The sequence below is a fragment of the Talpa occidentalis genome, unplaced genomic scaffold, assembly GCF_014898055.3.
Source record: "Talpa occidentalis isolate TD23 unplaced genomic scaffold, MPIMG_talOcc4v2.1 talOcc4.10, whole genome shotgun sequence".
Classification (NCBI taxonomy): Eukaryota; Metazoa; Chordata; class Mammalia; order Eulipotyphla; family Talpidae; genus Talpa; species Talpa occidentalis.
This window is the reverse complement of record NW_023600993.1, coordinates 14,746,765-14,765,936: the sequence shown is the minus strand read 5'-3', so window position 1 is coordinate 14,765,936 and position 19,172 is coordinate 14,746,765. Positions and strand designations below refer to the sequence as shown.

The following is a 19,172-nucleotide window of genomic DNA, read 5'->3' as shown; positions in this document are numbered from 1 at the left end:
AATAATCTAAGCTAGAGATACATAATTTTATATTAATTTTAAGAACAGTATGAGAAAATGTCTTTTTGTTATCTATTTACAAAACTTAAAAACTGTATGTAGAAAATAAACAGCACTGTTTATTTTTAGAGAGGTATGTAATAGTATAATTAAATTATGTGAGATGCTACATATCTTAGGAATATATTACAGTTTTTATCCTTCATCACATATTATCAGTGAAGACTTTTTTCTCTTCCATTATCCATACATTTTAAAGTAATGGATTTCAGTGATAAAAGGCAATAAATTTTTTGAAAATACCAGAAATACCACGAAAAGAATTTGCTTAATTTTTCAAAAGCATTGTTCGCAAGAAAAATCTGTCTACTTGGCCACCACACAAAGCCCAAGTGTATGAAAAGCATTTTGTGGAGTTGGTCCCAATGCAAAACAAAAATAGGGATTAATTGATTTGCAGAGATCTCTGCTACTACTCCAAAAATCCAGCTATGGTTTACCAGCACAGAATGCAAAGAATGCTGAATTCTCTCAGAATTTACATTCTTCGTATTTACTGAAAAAAATTGTTTTTAGTTTGCTAAAGCAGTAATTTTCCAATTATACTCAACCCAGAGAATACTGCTGCACCCATAAGTATCTAATTTATAATCAAGGAGCCATTCCACTGAGACAGTGTGGATCTGATCACAAGTATATCTCAACTGCCCATATTCCTGGTTCATAAGCTTCTAACCACATGGTGCCTTTAAAGGATGAAGATATGCAACTCAGCATATAAGAAGAACTGACATCTGAAATCTCCTGAATGACAACAGCCAAAGACTGCTTAATTAAGAAACAGCAAAGGAGTCTCAACTCAGCAAGAGGGCCACAGTTCAGTGTTCCCACTGATCACCGATCTGCTTTTTAATCTTCTCCAGCTCATCAACTTCATTCTTTTCTTAATAACTACTTGATTGGTTCGTGTATCTCCTGAGGCTCAAGACTAAAGGAAGAGACATCTATGAAAATTTCAGGACTGTGCCGTTCATGCTGTCTTTCTCTAGTGATTCACTTTAACATGTGTGACACCTTTGTGTTCCGCTGCTACCAGGGGATACAAGTCGTTGAAATGGATGTGGGTGGAAAACTGCCATTTTAGACAGTGTCGTCTGTCGCTCTAAGGGGCCTCGTATATCTGTCCAGAGTGGTCTGCAAGCACAGCGACCAGAGCAATTCAGAGCAATTCTGTTCTGCTTGGAGAACAGGGGTATGGGTTTGGGGGAAGTATCACAAATAGGCATGTTATTTGGGTCCATTCTTGCCAGCAGAGAGGTAAAAGGAAGCAGAGGAGGTTCTGTGGCCATAGTGTGAGTTTTGCTTGGAGGTTTAGAATACTGATGTCAACCTAAGCTGTTCTCCCCAACCCCCAAAATTATATTTATTGAGGTGAAGGCTGTTTATTTCTTTGTGCCCGCCCCAGGGGTTACAGTTTCGACCTCTACAAATATGTACTTCCACACCCTGCCCACCACCATCATCCCACCCGTCTTCGACCATGTTCCACTGGCCCCATTTTCCCCACTTCCACCCCATCACCCTTCCTCTCTCGCTACCTCAGTTTTGTAGTCAGGTGTTAAAAATGTATCATTGGCCTGGGTTTGACTGATAATTTGTTGTGTTTCTCTGATTCCACATATAAGTGAGATCACCCGGTGTTTTTGAGTTTCCAGAGAAGTATTCTAGATTGAGTAACTCAGAATCATGGGGGGCATTAGGCTGGGGTAATGCTAACTACCAATAGGTAAGGCACAAGGTTTCCCAAAGATGATGAAGACCTTCACCGCTGAGGTTGTGCGACATTTCTCTCTGAGAAGAAAGCAAACCTAGACCACTAGGAACCAGGTTGGGACACGGGACATATCCACACACACATTCTCTGTGAAAGTTTCAATTCTGGAAATTTTTCCCTTTGACCATGAGAAATACACATTCAGTTCATAGTTTTAAATGCTCGCCCACACATTTAATTTGCTTTAGCTTTTACAAAGCCTTCAATGCAGTCTGGAGGAAATAAGGGAGCGGACTTTAGGGTAAGTGTGTTTTCTGCCTCCAAATAATTGGGTGAAAAAACAGGCAGGTTCTGGAAACAGAGAAGTTGAGTTTGACTGGATTTTTTATTAAGCAGCTCTGAACTGGATTTGTTGAGGATGTCTGGCAAAATGTCTCTGGCTGCAAGAATGTTTTTCACCAATTTGATATGTAGGAATAATTGCTATCTGGAGAAGAGAGAGCAAGCAGGTATGGAGAAGACCATGCAGAGCAGCTGAGTTTGTTGTGGTAAAGGGCAGCGAGTATTTCCTTGGGTGGAGGGGGTGAGGCCATGTCTCATGCATCCCAAAGAAACCCTGTTTGGAAGGCAGTTTGTGGAGGTGTGGAGCGCGCTGTTGTCCAGCATTTGCTGCATAAAGGCTTTTGCATCTCTGGTTCTTACGATCAATTTTCATTTCAGGAAAGACATGTCTGATTTTGTTGACTTTCTATGGGGTCATGGGTCATTTTCAGATGAACTTTTGTTTGTCTTTTCAGGTTGAGCGACTGTAGGGTAAGGAAAAAATGTCAGGCTTTTCTGCCCTCCCGCCATCAGGATAGATGATGGATCCTTGAGGTCCTGAATGCATGCCTGATGGTGGCACCTGGAGTAGGGTGTGGGCATAGGTAGATGGGATTCACCTGGGCTGAGACTGGGCTTTTAAGGGCGGCATCACGGGGATGCCAGCAGAAGCCAAGAAGCTGAAGGGAAGCCAAGAGAGAAGCAAAGAAGCCGAAGCAGTGAGCCCAGAGAGAGTGCAGATTTGCTGGGGGCTGGGAGGCCTGCCAGCCTCCTGGCCCCCCATCACCCCTGCCTGCTGCGTACCTGGTAATCCCAATAAAAGCCTGCAAAACCACTGAGGACTCTGACTCCTCCTTTATCCGGTCTGCATGGGATCCTAGAAAACCTGCTCAGTGGTCATTCCTGACTTTACAGCAACCAATGCTGTTTCTGCCATGAAATCTTTTTTTTCTGCAACACTGCTCTGTGAGAGTTTGTCATATTACTTCCCAGGCATTCATGTAATATTTTTTATTATGTTGGTTCAACTCCCACTCTTACCCCCAAATGGCCATCACTCATCTCCAACGTCCTCCTCTAGGAGCTCAACTAACACTGCTAATTTAGAGAGAAAGTGAGAATAAAGAGTAAAGGATTAGGGGAATATATTTTTTAATTGCTGCTTTGTTGAAAGTCTTAAGTGAATACATTGATTCTATTTCCCTATTGTACCACAGCCCTACCAACAGCTGGTATTGTCAGATTTTAAAATTTCTGCCAATTATGCCTAGAATAATTATATTTCATTGTGGTTTTGATTCTGCATCCCTGATTATCAGTAAGATTGCCATCATTTCAAATATTTGTTGCCAACCACGTGAACTCTTCTGTGAAAGCTAGGTCAGTAATTTTGCCTTGTTTTCTGTTGGGTTATTTATCTTTCTTCCTATTGTATCATAGGAATATTTTAGACAGTTTGGATACTAAATCCTTTGTCAGTTCTAAGTGTTAGAAATATTTGGCAGATGCTTTTTCCTTATCTTTTTTTATAAGGTTGTCATACAAAATAATTTTAATGTAAAATTCTGTAATCTGATGTTTGTATCATTTTATGTTTTTTAAAATCATATTTTTTATTATGACATTATAAAGATGTTTTTACTCTATTGTCTTCTGTAAATAGTTTTCCATTTGAAATTTAAGCCCTTGACATGCTTTGATTTTATTTTCTTTCTCATAGATAAAAATTATTCCAATGTAATATTTGATTAATCTAAGCACTGATGTGAAATGTCATCTCTATCATAAAACAACTTTCCATTTTCATATTATATAATATTTTTCTTGGATTCTCTTCCATTGCCCTGTTGACTTACAACTCCCAAAATACCATATTGTCTTAACCACTATGGTTTATAATAAATAACTGAAAAGGTAAATCTCTCAGGTTGTTTTCCATTATTAGTAATACATTATCTAATTGTAGTTTTTCATTTATCTGAAGAATTTGTTCAAATTAATAAAAATACTCCTGCAATTTTTTTTTAGAATTGCACAGAATTATACATTTGAGAATCAGGGACATCTGCATAAAATTGTACCTTCCTATCTATAAACATTGTAGATTTCTCCATTATCTAGAATTTCTAAAATATCTTTAAATAAGATTTTCTAATTTTCCCAGAAAATATTTGCACATCTTTTGTTAGATTTATTCCTAGTTTTCTTATATTTTATGCTGTTTTTTTCACTAAATTTTCTACCTTGTCCTAGTCATCAATGTAACTGCTTTTTCTTTCCTTTTTTTTTTAAGATTTATTTATTTATTTATACAAGAACCGGGGTACAGGCCAGATGTGCAGGAGGGTGAGAGGATTCACCAGAGCCAGAGTGGGGAACAGAACAGGCAGACTAACTGAAATACACTGTTGAGGGAAGCAGCAGGCGAGACAGGAGAGGTCTGCCACGCCATGTGGGACCCTCGCTGGCTGGCAGGGATCTGACCGGCACTGCGGGGGCTGTGGACAGCTTCACAGCATTGTGCTCAACCACCTGCACCACCAGGGGAGGCCCATAATTTTTCTTTATTGAGTTGGAATCCAGTAGGGTTGCCAAGTCATCTTCTTGATTCTAACTATTTATAGATTATTTTGTTTTCTATATAGAAAATCAGTCTATCTGAAAATAACAAATTATTTTTCCTTCTTTTGAAAACCATTTATTTTTATATCTCTCTGTTTTTATATTAGCTGGCTGGAATTTCCAGCGCAATCTAACCAGAAGTCCTAAGTCTCATTTGACTCTTATTTTTAAATAAATGCTTTAAAATATTTAACTGTAAAGTATGATGCTTACTCCAGGGTTTTCTTTCTGGCAAAGTCAATATCAGAATTATGTTCAAATTAAGTTTATCACAATTTTTTAAGGAAATCTAAAATAAAGCAGTTTTTCTGTATGAAGTTAACTCTATTATTTAAAACAGCACTGAAGCAAGCAGTCCAGGATGGATATAGCATAAAATCATCAAGAATGAAGCTCTTTAATCTTTAATTCCCCAACCATCACTCTTCATAGCAATTGTCCTTTCGAGTTTGTGTCATAGCCCTAAGTAGCTTTTTGGTCTCAGGTCAGCATGTTAACCATTGGGGGAGCAAAATGAAGGAAGTTGGGGGGAAAGAGAAGGGCAACAGAATCAATTTCCGCTAAGAGAACTTCTAAGCGGTCTCATGACACATTAGCCCTTACAGACAATTAGTCAGCTACAAGTTTAAATGAAGAAATATTTTATTGTAGCCCACATTGATAGCTTTGCCTAAATTGAGATAAGAAGGAGGTAAAGGATAGTAAAAAAGGTAAATTGCAGTTAATCTCTGCTGTTTTAAGAAAATTCCAACCTAATAATTTTTTTTTGCTAATAATTTTTAAAATCATGAATACACATTGACTTTCATTGTGCATCTATTCAGATGATCACATTTCTTTCTTTAATCTGCTAATGCTGTGAATCACATGAATTGATTCCTAATTTAAAGGTACTTCCCACATCCATAATAAGCTCAACTTGGTCATGACATATCTTCTCTAAACATTGTTGGTATAGACTTACTATTATTTTGTTTTCGATTCAGTGGATGTGGGTTGGGCCCTGAGAATTTGCATTGCTAACAATTTCCATGTGATGTTGATGCTGCTAAACATCACAATTTGAGAAACATTGCCCAAGTTCACAATGCACTAAAATCGCTGGTCTACATAATCTCTCTCGACTTTCTTATTTATTTACCTTTGTCCTAAATATCTGCCTCATACCCCTCCACAGGCCATTGTCTTAGGTTAGGTTGAAACTGACTCTGAGATGGGGTGTTGCATGAAGGTTTTGGGTTAGAGATCTCAGGAGATAACCCCATTTTGGAGCCAGGGAAAGGCAAGAAAGACCACCTGACACACATGGGTTTCCACTGAGGCTTTGTCTAATTCTACTGAGGTGCTCTGCAGCTGAGCCAGCACTTCAGAGGCCTCCTCAATGGAGACAAATGTTTTGGTCAATCATTGCTGCCGGAAGTCAAGGTTTTACATTGAGGCAGCTCTCTGCTGCCAGGGTGGTGCCGGGAAAGAGGAGGATTGCAGGTGTGAGCTGTCAGCAGCAGAGATTCTCAGCAGCTGTAAAGTGGAGGCTTTTGCTCCGGAGAAAGGTCTGTGCATGCTGTGTTCCAAGATTATTTAAGCTGTATTATTCAGTGAGAAAAACAAATTTTGGAGGCATGTATACAGTACCATCCCATTTTCAGAAAACAAATATCTTTGTTATTTTTATAAATCCTTGTGTTTTTGAATGTGGAAGAGACTGTGGAAAGAAAAATCCTAGGCTCTTAGGCACAAATCACCGCAAGGGGATGCAAGTGTGACAGGAAGGGGATTCCTTGCAAACAGAAATTGGTAAGTTAGAGTTGTTTGTTTTCTCAATGCTAAAATAAGACTTCTAGAAATGTCTAGAAAAAGTTCAACAATTGGGTCTTTGATAAGGGTTTGAAACCAGGAAAGATGCCACAACATCACTTCATCTCTGGCTCAGGGGTCTGGTTGAGAAGGGTAACACCTTGTACTGATCCCCTCTGCGCCTCCTCTTCTCTTTCCCAGCTTCAATTTTCTAGACATTTGGAAAATAGGAAAGAAAAGAAAAAGAAGTAATGGAGCTAATCACTTTGATAGGCTAGAAAAAGAAATATGGTGGAGCTTTGTGTTCCCCTGGAAGTTAATTATTGTCACAGAATGACTTGTGATGTAATAAAGGACCAGTCATCTTAATTATTTTTCCTTTCCAAGCAGGCATGATTGATACCAGATACCAGACAGACATACTCACTAAACTAAGCCCCATCAGGTGAAACAGAACTGCTTTCTTCTTAATTATCTCTGGTTTGGAATCATGTTATTTCATTTGGTGTTATTTTTCTTTTGTAACCACTAATTTGTTGTTAAGTTGTCATTAAACCAACTCACCTAGACCAGCTGAGAGTGTCTGGGGATCATCCAAGGTCGGAGATGACCTGTTTTGGATCCAGACTATCGGTTTCCAGTCTCAATCAAGATGGGAAGTTGTGCCCCTTACCAAGGTGGTGCTGGCATAGCATTGAAGCTGGACTCAAATTTCCTTTCTTAATCTTCTTTCCCTATAAAGTTGTCCCTATGAATTTCATTGTGTGAAGAGACAGAATAGAATCAGACTGTGTGTGGGTTCAAATCCCACCTCTTAATCATCTACTTAATTGTAGGGAGTCACTTAATCTCTTCAGGACTCAACTTCCTTACCTCTAAGATGGAGATGCACTCCCTGCATCTTAAAATTGCTAAAAGACATTACAGAAACTAATTTACATAGATATATATTAAATGATGCCCAACACATAGTACACACCCATAATCGTTAAGCTTTTCTAAAATTTTAAGTCAAGTGATTCCCTGCTCATAATATTTTTGCCTTGAAAAATGTTTGAAATTTCAGCTCCTTTGAAATTTCAGCTGTTTTCCCATAACAGACAGGACTCTCTTTCTCCTCTGGCCTCAGTGCCTCTTAGAATGAATCCCCATTTAAATCTAAAGCAAAACCAAACATTTAGCAATGGTGGATATTTTCTTGCTAAAAATAAAGACTTACCTCACTCTTAGAGTTTCCTGTAGAGGCCAGATGCTGAAAGCCTGTGGAGAGAACAGCGTGTGATGAAATCCACAGAAAATACCAAAATGATCATATCCTGGAAATGCATTTTGTTAACACAACGTCCATCCATCCACTCTCCTCTCCCCACAGCCTCTGACTGTGACCACTTAAATCTTAGGACATTACAGTGCAACAGCAAAGATGACAGACTCCAGATGCAGAAGTGAGGCGTCACAATAAAGGAGGTAGCGGCTAAAGAGATTCTGGTGATATTTCCCTTATTTTAGTTTGCCTTTGCTTTTATTTTATGAAATGTATCTGGGTCTGGAGTGAGGAATAAGCAAATAATGCGGAAATGTGCTCCCATCATTTAATTCTTAAAATCTGGTCCCCAGACCAGCATGCATCAATGGCACCCTGGAGTTTGCTTTATTTTTTTTAAAGATTTATTTATTTATGCATACAAGAACTGGGGTATAGCAGTGATGGTGAGAGGATTCACCAGAGACAGAGTGGAGAGCCGAACAGGCAGATGTACTGAAATACACTGCTGAGGGAGGGGAGCAGTGGGCGAGACAGGAGAGGTCTGCTGGGCCATGTGGGTCAGCTCCCTGGCTGGCTGGGGAGTTCTGGAAATCGAACTCGTGCTGCAGTGGCTGGTGATATCTTGACAGCACTGTCTCTTTAACCCCTGCACCACCAGGGAGGTCCCCCGGAGTTTATTTTTTTTTTGTATTAATATTTTTTAATTTAAATTTTATTTTTATATTCCCCATACAATTACAACCCCCTTATTTTGACCCCAATCCCTCCTTTCCCCACCCCCCACACCCTATAGAGTGTCTCTGGTTCATAGTTGTTTGTTGATTTTGATATTTTCTTTCTTATAGTTATTCTTTTTCCTGGTCCCTTATTTAAGTTTTCTAGATTCCTGCTATGAGTGTGACCGTCCGGTATTTTTCTTTTTCTTTCTGGCTTATTTCACTGAGCATGATCCCTTCCAGCTCCATCCATGTTGCTGCAAATTGCATGTGTTATTTTTTTTTTATTAGATAATAAATTTTATTGTTATATTCCCCATACAATTGCAGCCCCCCATTCTGACCCCAATCCCTCCCCTCCTGCTCCTGCCCCCCTAAAAGTGTCTCTGGTTCATAGTTTTTTGTTGATTTTGATTTTCACTTTCTTATAGTTATTCATTTTCCTGGTCCCTTATTTAAGTTTTCTAGATTCCTGCATCACTTGTCATCAGGGAAATGCAAATCAAAACTACCATGAGATACCATCTTACACCAGTGAGAATGGCACATATTAAAAAAACTAGCAACAACAAATGTTGGCGAGGGTGTGGAGAAAAAGGAACTCTTCTGCACTGTTGGTGGGAGTGCAAACTGGTCCAACCACTGTGGAAAGCTGTGTGGAGATTTCTGGACCTACTAAACATAGAGCTTCCATAGGATCCAGCAATTCCACTCCTAGGTATTTACCCAAAGGACACAGAAACATCCATTCCAAAGAGCACCTGCACCCCTATGTTTATAGCAGCACTGTTTACAATAGCTAAGCTTTGGAAACAGCCCAAATGCCCAAAAATAGATGACTGGATCAAGAAGATGTGGTACATATATACCATGGAATATTACTCAGCATTCAAAAAAGATAAACACATGCAATTTGCACAACATGGATGGCGCTGGAAGGGATCATGCTCAGCGAAATAAGCCAAAAAGAAAAAGAAAAATACCGGATGGTCTCACTCATACCCCGGAGTTTGTTTTAAATGCAGATGTTTGGCTCCTTCTCAGACCTGCTGACTCAGGAACTTTGGGTATGTAATTTAAAGAAGGTTGGGCTAAGGGGTGACCTGCATGCTTCTAATGCATCAATTTATGCTCACTTTGAGAACCAGGATAAAAAGGTAGAGGGGGAGAGAGCTCTGTGGACTCCCCAGTTTGTTTCCTGTGTGACCTTGAGATAACCTTGTCACCTCTCAGACCCTGAGTCTTCCTTTTGCAAAAGGTATCTTCTGTTCTGAAGCTAATGAGTGAGAGCACTTCAGAAACTGTAGTGTGATATTGACATATATCCTTTATGTGAGACTGTGGATGGGAGCACAGGAAGGTGTCAGCAAAGACTTGAATGATTTTATTATGTTATTTCATTAAGGTGTTTGGGGTGCCTTTGTTGGAGCCATGGAGATTAGACCAGTCAAAAGAACCCACTGGGACAGTTTCTAAGTAGGAGGGAGGCAAATTGTAGAATTGTCAAAAGGTGGAGCTTCCAATTGACCTGGGGGAGATAGGGGATGAACAATGATGATGTCTCCTGGCTTTTCTTAATTGTTGACCTTTAACTAACAATAGATTGTCTCTTTTTGTGTGTGGTAGAGTGACAGGGAGATGGCTGGAGTTACCCCTGTGAGTCTGAGTCACAGTCAAAAAAAGTTAGCTTGAAGAAAATATCTTCATAAAATTACAGCTGGCGAAAGTGAAGCCTGATTGTTTAGACCCCAGGAAAATGCATTCTTTCTGAATTTAAGAGACTATATTAGCATCTTCCTGAATTCAGATTGCAAAGACTCAAGCTCATTCTCTAGTCATTCAAAGAGGAAGCAATTTTCCAGTGACAATAAGGGCTATTAAATGTACCATTTGAAAATGAGAATAATGCATGGCTCACCCAGCCCAATTCCAAATCAGGATTCTTTGTTAGTATCAATCAAATTGGTGATGCCTTCTGTTTCTATATATTTCTTATAAGTTACTTACGTGGGTCATTGGGTTTTATAGAAATCTTCAAATATAACACCTGCATATGAAATATTTTTACTTTACAATGTTATATTCAAAGTCATAAGTGGCAATGAACACATAAATCTAAAGCTGTTTTTTCAGGTACTAAAATGCTGTTATTCTTTTCCTTTCAATGATCTTATTCCTGTAAGTTACTACCTACATATAGAAGACACCTTTTTAAGGCAGTGGAAAGTAGGCTTAGAATGCCTAATACTAAGCTATATGGTCTTTTTTTTACTGATTGAATAAAGCATGTCCCTCTGGGTTCAAGAAAAAAATGTATTATAGCTATTAAAATTCAAGTGTTCTTTTATTATGTGTTCTCATTTTATGGCAGAGCCTTCGGGATGAGGGCATTTGGTCCTGTGTCTTATACCGAGCCATTATTAACCTAGGAAGGACACAGTGAATGGAATCTCTTGGCATACTTGGAAATTGTCACTTGAAAACAAAGCTGTAGAGAAACTGGCTCTCCTAAAGATGTGGCATCAACCCTTCCTTCAACTCTGAGTCAGAAATAATCATAGAAATCTCTATAGCTTTAGGCAGTAGGTTTAATATACCCTCTACTGCTATCACCTAAGTTAGGTGCCTTCGATTTAATTTCCAGAATTGTGCTAGCGATGGACTCTTTCATTGGGTTGCACAATATCTCTTTTAGTCAGAATAAGAAAAATGCTAGCACATCATAATCCTCTCTATACTGTCCATCCTCTTTGGGAGTTTTAAAATAGACTTTATTTTTAAGACAATTTTTTTTTAAGATTTTTTTTTTTATATTCCCCATACAATTGCACCACCCCTTATTTTGATCCTAATCCCTCTGCTCCCCCCCCCCCATATTGTGTCTCTGGTTTATAGTTGTTTTGAAGACAATGTTAAGTTCACAACAAAATAGAGCAGAAAAAGTGTTAAGAGTTTCTGTATAAGCCCTGCTGTCAACATGCATGGCCTCCCCTGCTATCAGCATCCTACAGACTGCTGTATTTGTTAGAACTGATGAAGCTAAACTGACACATTGTCCAGACCCACAGTGCATCATTTGTTTTGGGGTCACCTTATGTATATGTTCCTCCATAGTTGTCATGACTTGATGGCTCATTTCTTTTTAGCATTGACTAATATTCCATTGCCTGGATGTTACAAAGTTTATGTATATACCATTCATTCACTAAAAGGCATCTTTGGCAGTTTTGAATAAAACTACCATAGACATTTTGGTGCAGATTTTTATATAGATATAAGTTTTTCACCTTATTTGGGTAAATACTGAAAGAGTGTGATTGCTCGTTCACTGCTAAGAGTGTGTTGTGTTTTCTAAGAAGCTGCCAAATTGTCTTCCAAAGTGCCTGAACCAATGTGCATTCCCACCAGCCAATGGATAAGAATCCCTGTTGGTCCACATCCTTGTCAGCATTTGGTGTGTTATCAGTGTTTTAGATTTTGGCCATTCTATAGATGTGTAATGTTATTTATTTGAATAACATTTGTAATATGTATATTTGTAATGTGTGTATTTTCTCTGGGGAGGTACCTGTTCTGGTATCTTGGCTATTTTTTAATGGGTTGTTCATTTTCTTTTTGCTGAGTTTTAATAATTCTTGCTATATTTTGAAGAGAATTTTTATCAGATTTTTTTTGCACGTATTGTCTCCCAGTTAGTGACTTCTCTTATTCCCTTGATCGTATCTTTTGCAAAACATAAGCTTTCTATTTTAATGAAGTCTAGTTTTGAATTGTTTCTTTTATAAATTATTTTTTGGTTTTGTATCTGAAATACCCAAGATCATATAGATTTTCTCCTATGTCATCTTCTAGGAGTTTTATAACTTTGTGCTTTACATTTAGTTCTGGGATCCATTTTGAGTTAAATTTTGTGAAGGTTTGTGTCTACATTCATTATTTTCCTATGTGGATATCCAGTTGTTCCAGCACTGTTTGTTGAAGACTATTTTTCTCCATGTTGCTTTTGCTCCTTGTCAAAATTCATTTGAAGATAAATGGGTCTGTTTCTGGATTAATGTATTTTCCTATTTTTTTCTTTTGTCTAGTATCATACTGTCTTGATTATTGCAGCTTTATAGTAAATCTTGAAGTAGGCAATGCTAGTCCTCTGATTTTTTTCCTCTAATATTGCTTTGGCTATTCTAGATCTTTTGCATATTGAAAAGAACTTTAGAATCTGTTTCACTATCTGCAAAATAATTTGTTGGGATTTTGAATCTTATTACATGGTGTAACAGGGTGGTCCCCAGGAAAGGGGGAGGTTCCAGGTCCCCTGCCCCACCCAAGGGAGGGTGGAGCTGAGCAGAGAGAGAAGAAGCTGCAGAGGAGACTGAGGAAGGAAGGAACCAGGACGCAGAGTCAGAAGGAGACCTGGAGGATGCACATGGAGCCGAGAGACACGTGAAGAAACTGCGCTTGCCTTTTGGTCGTGGACTGGGTGACACAGATGTGGGTGAAAGACCCTTGGGGAGGTGACAATGGCGGTTTTTGTCTTGATTTTGACTTTGCTCTTTTCCTTTCTGATTGTCTGGTTGTTTCTGACCCTTTGCTGTGGGTCCCCACTGGAAGGTGCTTTAGACTCGTGGCAGGCTTTGGGGCCTTGTTCTGGGCCAATCCCATTTGGATGGACTTTTACCCATGAGGGGACGGGTAACTGTCTGGAGCCGCATGGAGCATGCGCCATGTTGCGCATGCGCACGAAAGTTAGGTTTCGATTCCTGTTTCGCCTTCTGAGAAACCACTGCATTTCCGGTAAATCATGTGGGACTGGGAGGTACGATGGGAGGAGCTACGAGGGTATAAGAAGGGAACCACGGGCGAGCGCGGAGAGGGACTGCGGAGACTGCGTAGAGGATGAGGCGAGGAGACCTCGAGAAGGAGACTGCGAAAGGATACTGCGTAGAGACTTCGAGAGAGGATACTGAGAAACGTACTGAGAGAGGAGCATAGAGAAGGCCAGGGAGGGTAGTAGGACAGGGAAAAGAAAAACATGTAAAAGTAGGAAAAGGAAAAAGGAAAAATAAAGAAGCAACCGCTAGCGGCAAGTTGTCTCAAGGCCCCCATTTCAATCCTCAGCCCTTCTCTTTCCCTGCCTCCGAATCCCGCCGGTCGGGACAGGTAACTTTGGCTGCTTGATTTAGAAACTAGATTCTCTGCCTTTCCTGTATTGTTTCCTAATTGTATTGAAGTTCCTTCCCATTAAAGTCTTATATGTTTTGTCTTGATGCGGCGGATGGCAGAACCTACTTAGAACAGGCAGGTTTGTGGGGTCTGGGCTGCTCCTCTCCCTGCTCTGTAACAATAGGACATATAGATCTTGTGCAGAAAAATACAGTTTGCTTATCATGAGTTTTCCATGCACATGAAATGTCTCTCTACTATTTAAATTTTGACATTTATTTCATCAGAGTTTTGCAGTTTTCCTCATAAAGTTCTTGCACGTATTTTGGTGCAAGAATTTCTTCCTTAAATGTTTGGTAAAATTTACCAGTAAGCCCATCTAGGTCTGGTGTTTTCTGAGTGTGATACATAATTTTTGTCTGGAATGAGTGATATAGCTATTGGTTGATTTAGCTGAGTCTTGACTTTTAGCCCTTTGAAAATGCAGGAACCCCTCACCTGAACTTGTAGAATAATATTTAAAACTCTGCAGTTGTAATGTAAATTCCCTCTTTTTTATTGATTTATCTTTACATCCCCTTTTAAATGTCTTATGGTAGATAGTTATAAATATCAATTTAATAGAAACATTGATTTTTTTTTTGCCAAGTACAAAAATAAAGGTAAAGTTAATTATACACATTTTCTGGGGACATTTTCTCATTATGTGTCATAATGAGAGCTAACACTGTTTTGCCCCCATCTCAGGAGTTATAGTTGACCTCGACCATAGCTTGGGCCAAAGGTACACCCCATTTTGAAGATCAAAGAATTTGATAAGTTGGCGTATGTAGACTCTAATAGGGCCACTTTTGGTTAGCATATTTGTTTGATGAGGTTTTTTTTATACAATCAAAAGCAAATACAAATAATTCTATGAATTGATTTATCCCTTTATCTGTGACCATATGGGCAAACACCTCTCCTTTTGGTATGAATTCTGCTTTTCAAATGTTAGGGTAACTTTGTATAAAGTAGACATATAACTGATGGAATCACAGTTATAGGCCCCTGCTTACCCTTAACAGAGTTGATTTTATGTTAATATGCTGAGAATTCTGGCTTAGGAACTCAGAGAGTAGTTGGGTGAGGCTTAGGTTTAAGACAGTGTTCACGCATTCATTCACAACCATAATCAGTAAAAATATATTGGGTGTCAATATAAGAGAACTGAAATCAAGTCAGTTCTTGAACCCGAAGTCATGCTTTTGAATCTGAACCTCAACCTTTTTGCATCTCAGTTTCCTCAACTCAAAAGTTGTTCTGAGGGCTGAAATTTATAACATCTGTGATGGCACAAAGAGTTTAGATGTCCTGTTGCAAATTTCTAAGTGTTACTTCATCTGAATAAAATACCTTTCTCTGGTTTCAATGAACTACTAAAAGTGAGGAGTTCCTTGAGACAGAACATGTCTGTATCCCTATTATGGTCCTTATAACTCTTTTTTTTTTTAAATGTTTATGCATACAAGAACTGGGGTACAGGCCAGAGGTGTGTGTGGGGTGGTGGTGGTGAGAGGATTCACCAGAGACAGAGTGGGGAACAGAACAGGCAGATTGACTGAAATACACTGCTGAGGGGCGCAGTGGGCGAGTCAGGAGAGGTCTGCTGTGCCATGTGCGTAGCTCCCTGGCCAGGGATCGAACTCATGCTGCAGTGGCTGTGGATTGCTTCATAGGTTGCGTCTTAACTCCTTGCACCACCAGGAAGTCCCACCTTATAACTCTTATAACTGACAAATACTCATTGTAGTTTTGCTAAAGGATGGAGAGAAGAAAAAAAGGAAAGAATGAAGGAGGTAAGGTAGACAAATATAACAAGGAAATGGCTACAAAACTATATTCAAAACTTGTTTAAAAAGCAGCAAAATGGGGCTTCCTCTGGTGGCCCAGGCGGTTGGGCGCCACACTGTGAAGCTGTCTGCAGCCTCTGCAGTGCTGGTTCGATCCCGGCTGGCCAGCGAGGGTCCTGCATGGCGCAGCAGACCTCTCCTGCCTCACCCGCTGCTCCCCTCAGCAGTGTATTTCAGTCAGTCTGCCTGTTCTGTTCCCCACTTTGTCTCTGGTGAATCCTCTCACCCTCCCGCGCATCTGGCCTATACCCCGGTTCTTGTATAAAAAAGGCAGCAAAATGAGTTGCAAATATGTTGTATGCAGATTAAGAACTTGATATATCCCTTTAAAGTGGAGTTTGATGATGATTTTTTTTGAATCAATTGCTTTTAATCCCATTTTGTATAAAACTCCCACCTATATTGTCACTCCCCCATCCCCAAATGCAAGGATTTGTAGAATTTTTTTTTGTTTTTGTCTCCAGAAGGTAATCAAAAAGCAATACTGTCTTACTGAGCCTATGTCTTGTTGTAATTATTGCTTTCTTAATAAATAGTTATGGAAAGATAAATTGGGATATCATCCACCATCTGACATGGGAGATTTGATTAAAACCAAAGGAGGCCAATGGAAAATGAAAGAAATAAACATAATTTTTCAGAGAGCTGGTTGTAGACCAATCACTTGAACAGTTTGTATTGCTTAATGAATCTATTTCTCACAAACACATATTTGGCTGTTGGCTCCCAGGCCAACCCACAAAAGCCTATTTAATGGCAAATACACCTGAAGCAGTCTTTGAGTTTACAGAGTAATATAGTCAAGGCTTCCCCTTGGGATGCCAGCAATCTGTCCTTCTGGATTCTGAGACAGGGAGCTCCTGTCTCCTTCCTAATCCCTTCAACTTCCATCTAGCACTGAGGAGGACAAGTTAATTGGAGGATTTGATTAAAGACCGTTTGTCTTGGACTGAGTTGAACAGGCATAAAGATGAAAGGAAGCATCTGGGATGGAGGGAAAAAAAAAAAAAGAGGTGATGTTTAATAATTCGTAAGGGCCATATTGAAGCTATCCCCTCCAATCTCTTAAGTTTTATGGAAAAAAAGATTTTGAAGAAAAAAATGTATACACACAATGTCTAATATACATTGTATCTATAACCATAGCCTTATATAGTTATGAATGAATCATATAACTCAAGAACTACAAGAAATCACCATTTCAGTGCATAACAAATAAACACTTTTTCTGGTGTGTCCCCAAAAAGGCTTTCTACAGTAATTGCAGCTGTGTGAGTGACTTTCCCAAGCCACACAAGGAAAAAAAGGTGTCTCTTGGACAACTGGTATTAACTCCTATTGAAAAATTGAGATGAGAAAAATTCTCTCCCCTCCATATTAATCTTCTCTTCCACAGACTTGACCTGTAGTCACTAAATTAGAGAATTAGACTCATTATTAGCCTTGCGTTCACAACTTCTTAATTTCTATTTTGAAATGGGAACAATTCTCATTTTAGTGCTGTTTTTAGGTCACACGCTCATGTGGCAAGGCTGCCATCTAGTGGGCACCAGGCTTCATTGCATCCTGAAAGTGGAAAAAAGAATTAGCCCTGAATTTCTGTATGCAGCCAGTATGCTCCTGCTGCTCGCTAAGTTAGGGAGGTTTTCTGGGGATTTTAAGATGCAAAAAATTCAAAGCTCATTAACAGAGTTCCTGTTCTTAATCACACATTACTGTGACTAAAACTTCAACCCTCATTTGGGGCACTTTGCAGTATCATAGACGAATACAGGGCATGTTTGGACTCTGGGAGGAATCAGGGTTGCTGAAATTAGGTCATGTGAACAACTCTTAGAACCAGCAGTAATTTTCTTGCTCTATTACTGGGTTTCAAACAAATTTAAACAGTTTTTATAAAGAATGTTGGCATTCATAACTCCTTTGCTGCTGAACAAGGTATAAATTCATGACAAAGACTTTACATAGAGAGATTTAGCTAAGAGGTGGCATCAGATGGTGGCATCAGTGGCATCAGTCACTCACACAGTTGTGAAAAGCTTGGCTTTTAATAGCGACTGTGTTTGAATCCTAATTCATAGGTGTACAGACTAGAGGAATGTACCAGATGGCCACATGCCTCAGTTTCCCCATCTGTAGTTAAGACTCATAGTAGCTGTTATTCCCAAGAACTACAGGTTATGACATACAAAGAAATCTAGCTCACTATTTAAAAAAATTATTATTATATAATATAAAAATTATAATAATTTATATAATAATAAAAATTATTATATATAATTATTATTTTATTATATATTAAAATAATTATTGTATATAATTATTATATAATATTATATATTAACTATTGAATATCCAGGGATTACCAACATTTGAGTTTCAGAGTCTGCACACAGTTGACAGACATAGTAAGGAAAGAAGCCTAAAACTTACCCACATGTTTATTTTTCTTCTTTAGAGGTCATCCAAAGAAGGCGGTCTTGTTTTACGTGCTGAAAAACTGAAATTCAAGGCTCACTGCAATGAAAGACTGAAAAAAAAGGTAAGGGGGGAGTAATCTGAACATGAATGTTATCTGACTTTTTCAAACAGTTGGAGAAAAGCAAACTGATTTGCAGTGAAGAGCTGTGTTGTCAGAGTTTAGCTCACTCTCCACTTTTTACTGAATTGTATTCAATGAATCAAAATGAGGGGAAATGTCAAATTTTACTGCTTGAGTGATTGAAAAAAAAATGAAACAGAAGCCCAGTTCATGATGAAGAATGAAATCATAGAATTTAGAGATAAGACAAATCCAAAGAAGTAACAAAGTTAGATAGTAATGAAGTTTAACTCCAGAACTGCTTTCCAGTACCCAACACAGGCTTCAGCAGACAAATGAAAAGTCACTAAAATGGCATTTTTTTTAAAAAGATTGTATTTATTTATACAAGAACCGGGGTACAGGCCAGAGGTGCTGGAGGGTGAGAGAATTCACCAGAGACAGAGCAGGGAGCAGAACAGGCAGAAGGACCGAAATACCCTGCTGAGGGGGGCAGTGGGTGAGACAGGAGAGATCTGCTGCGCCATGTGGGTTGCTCCCTGGCCAGCTGGGAATCGAACCGGTGCTGGAGACGCTGCAGACAGCTTCACAGCGCTGCGCTCAACCCGCTGTGCCACCAAGGAGGCCCTCAAATGGCATTTTTATTGGTAATTAGGTCTTTTAGTAAGAAACCCCCCTAGCTTTGCAAACACTCCTTGCTCACATAGCTCCTATCCTTTGCTCCTCTTAGCAAGTGTGGCAGCTGATACTTTCTGGGGATGAGAAGAGAGGCCAGTATCAGTTAATTACTCTTATATCTTGAAGGACTGAGTCAGAACTAGAAGCAGGTAGTCCACAAATACCCTAGAAGATTCCTAAGGGAACAAATATTTTCTAATGTTTCTCTGCAAGCCTGAGCATCAGACAGCAGAATCAAGGAGGAGAGCTGACAGTGGATGTTACCACCTCTCCATTGCCTTAAGCAACTTTTTTGATATTTACATGGTCAACCTGCAGACACGTTGGAGCCCAAAGAGTGAATCACAGACATCTCCAAATAACGTTTGGAGATTTTCATTCTGCCAACAGCCATAGCCCATACCAA

The 19,172-nt window shown here is 39.2% G+C and overlaps 2 long non-coding RNA genes across 3 annotated transcripts in view; one reads left to right on the top strand and one right to left on the bottom strand.

Annotated features, from left to right (window-relative positions):
- The window catches only part of LOC119252581 (uncharacterized), a 247,423-nt gene that overhangs the window by 17,891 nt on the left and 210,360 nt on the right, over positions 1 to 19,172 (top strand). Inside the window, exons 1-2 of one of the 2 annotated variants that reach the window (XR_008550324.1) lie at positions 13,318 to 13,651; positions 18,005 to 18,088. This is a non-coding gene — a long non-coding RNA (uncharacterized LOC119252581). Of the gene's footprint in view, positions 1 to 13,317; positions 13,652 to 18,004; positions 18,089 to 19,172 lie in introns of those variants that run through there. The other variant, XR_005126851.2, reaches the window with a different exon arrangement.
- On the bottom strand, positions 5,451 to 18,243 carry LOC119252582 (uncharacterized). Its single transcript, XR_005126852.2, has 4 exons — positions 17,980 to 18,243; positions 7,731 to 7,771; positions 7,076 to 7,259; positions 5,451 to 6,722 (listed from the first exon to the last, which is right to left on the bottom strand). It is a non-coding gene; the product is annotated as an uncharacterized LOC119252582 (long non-coding RNA).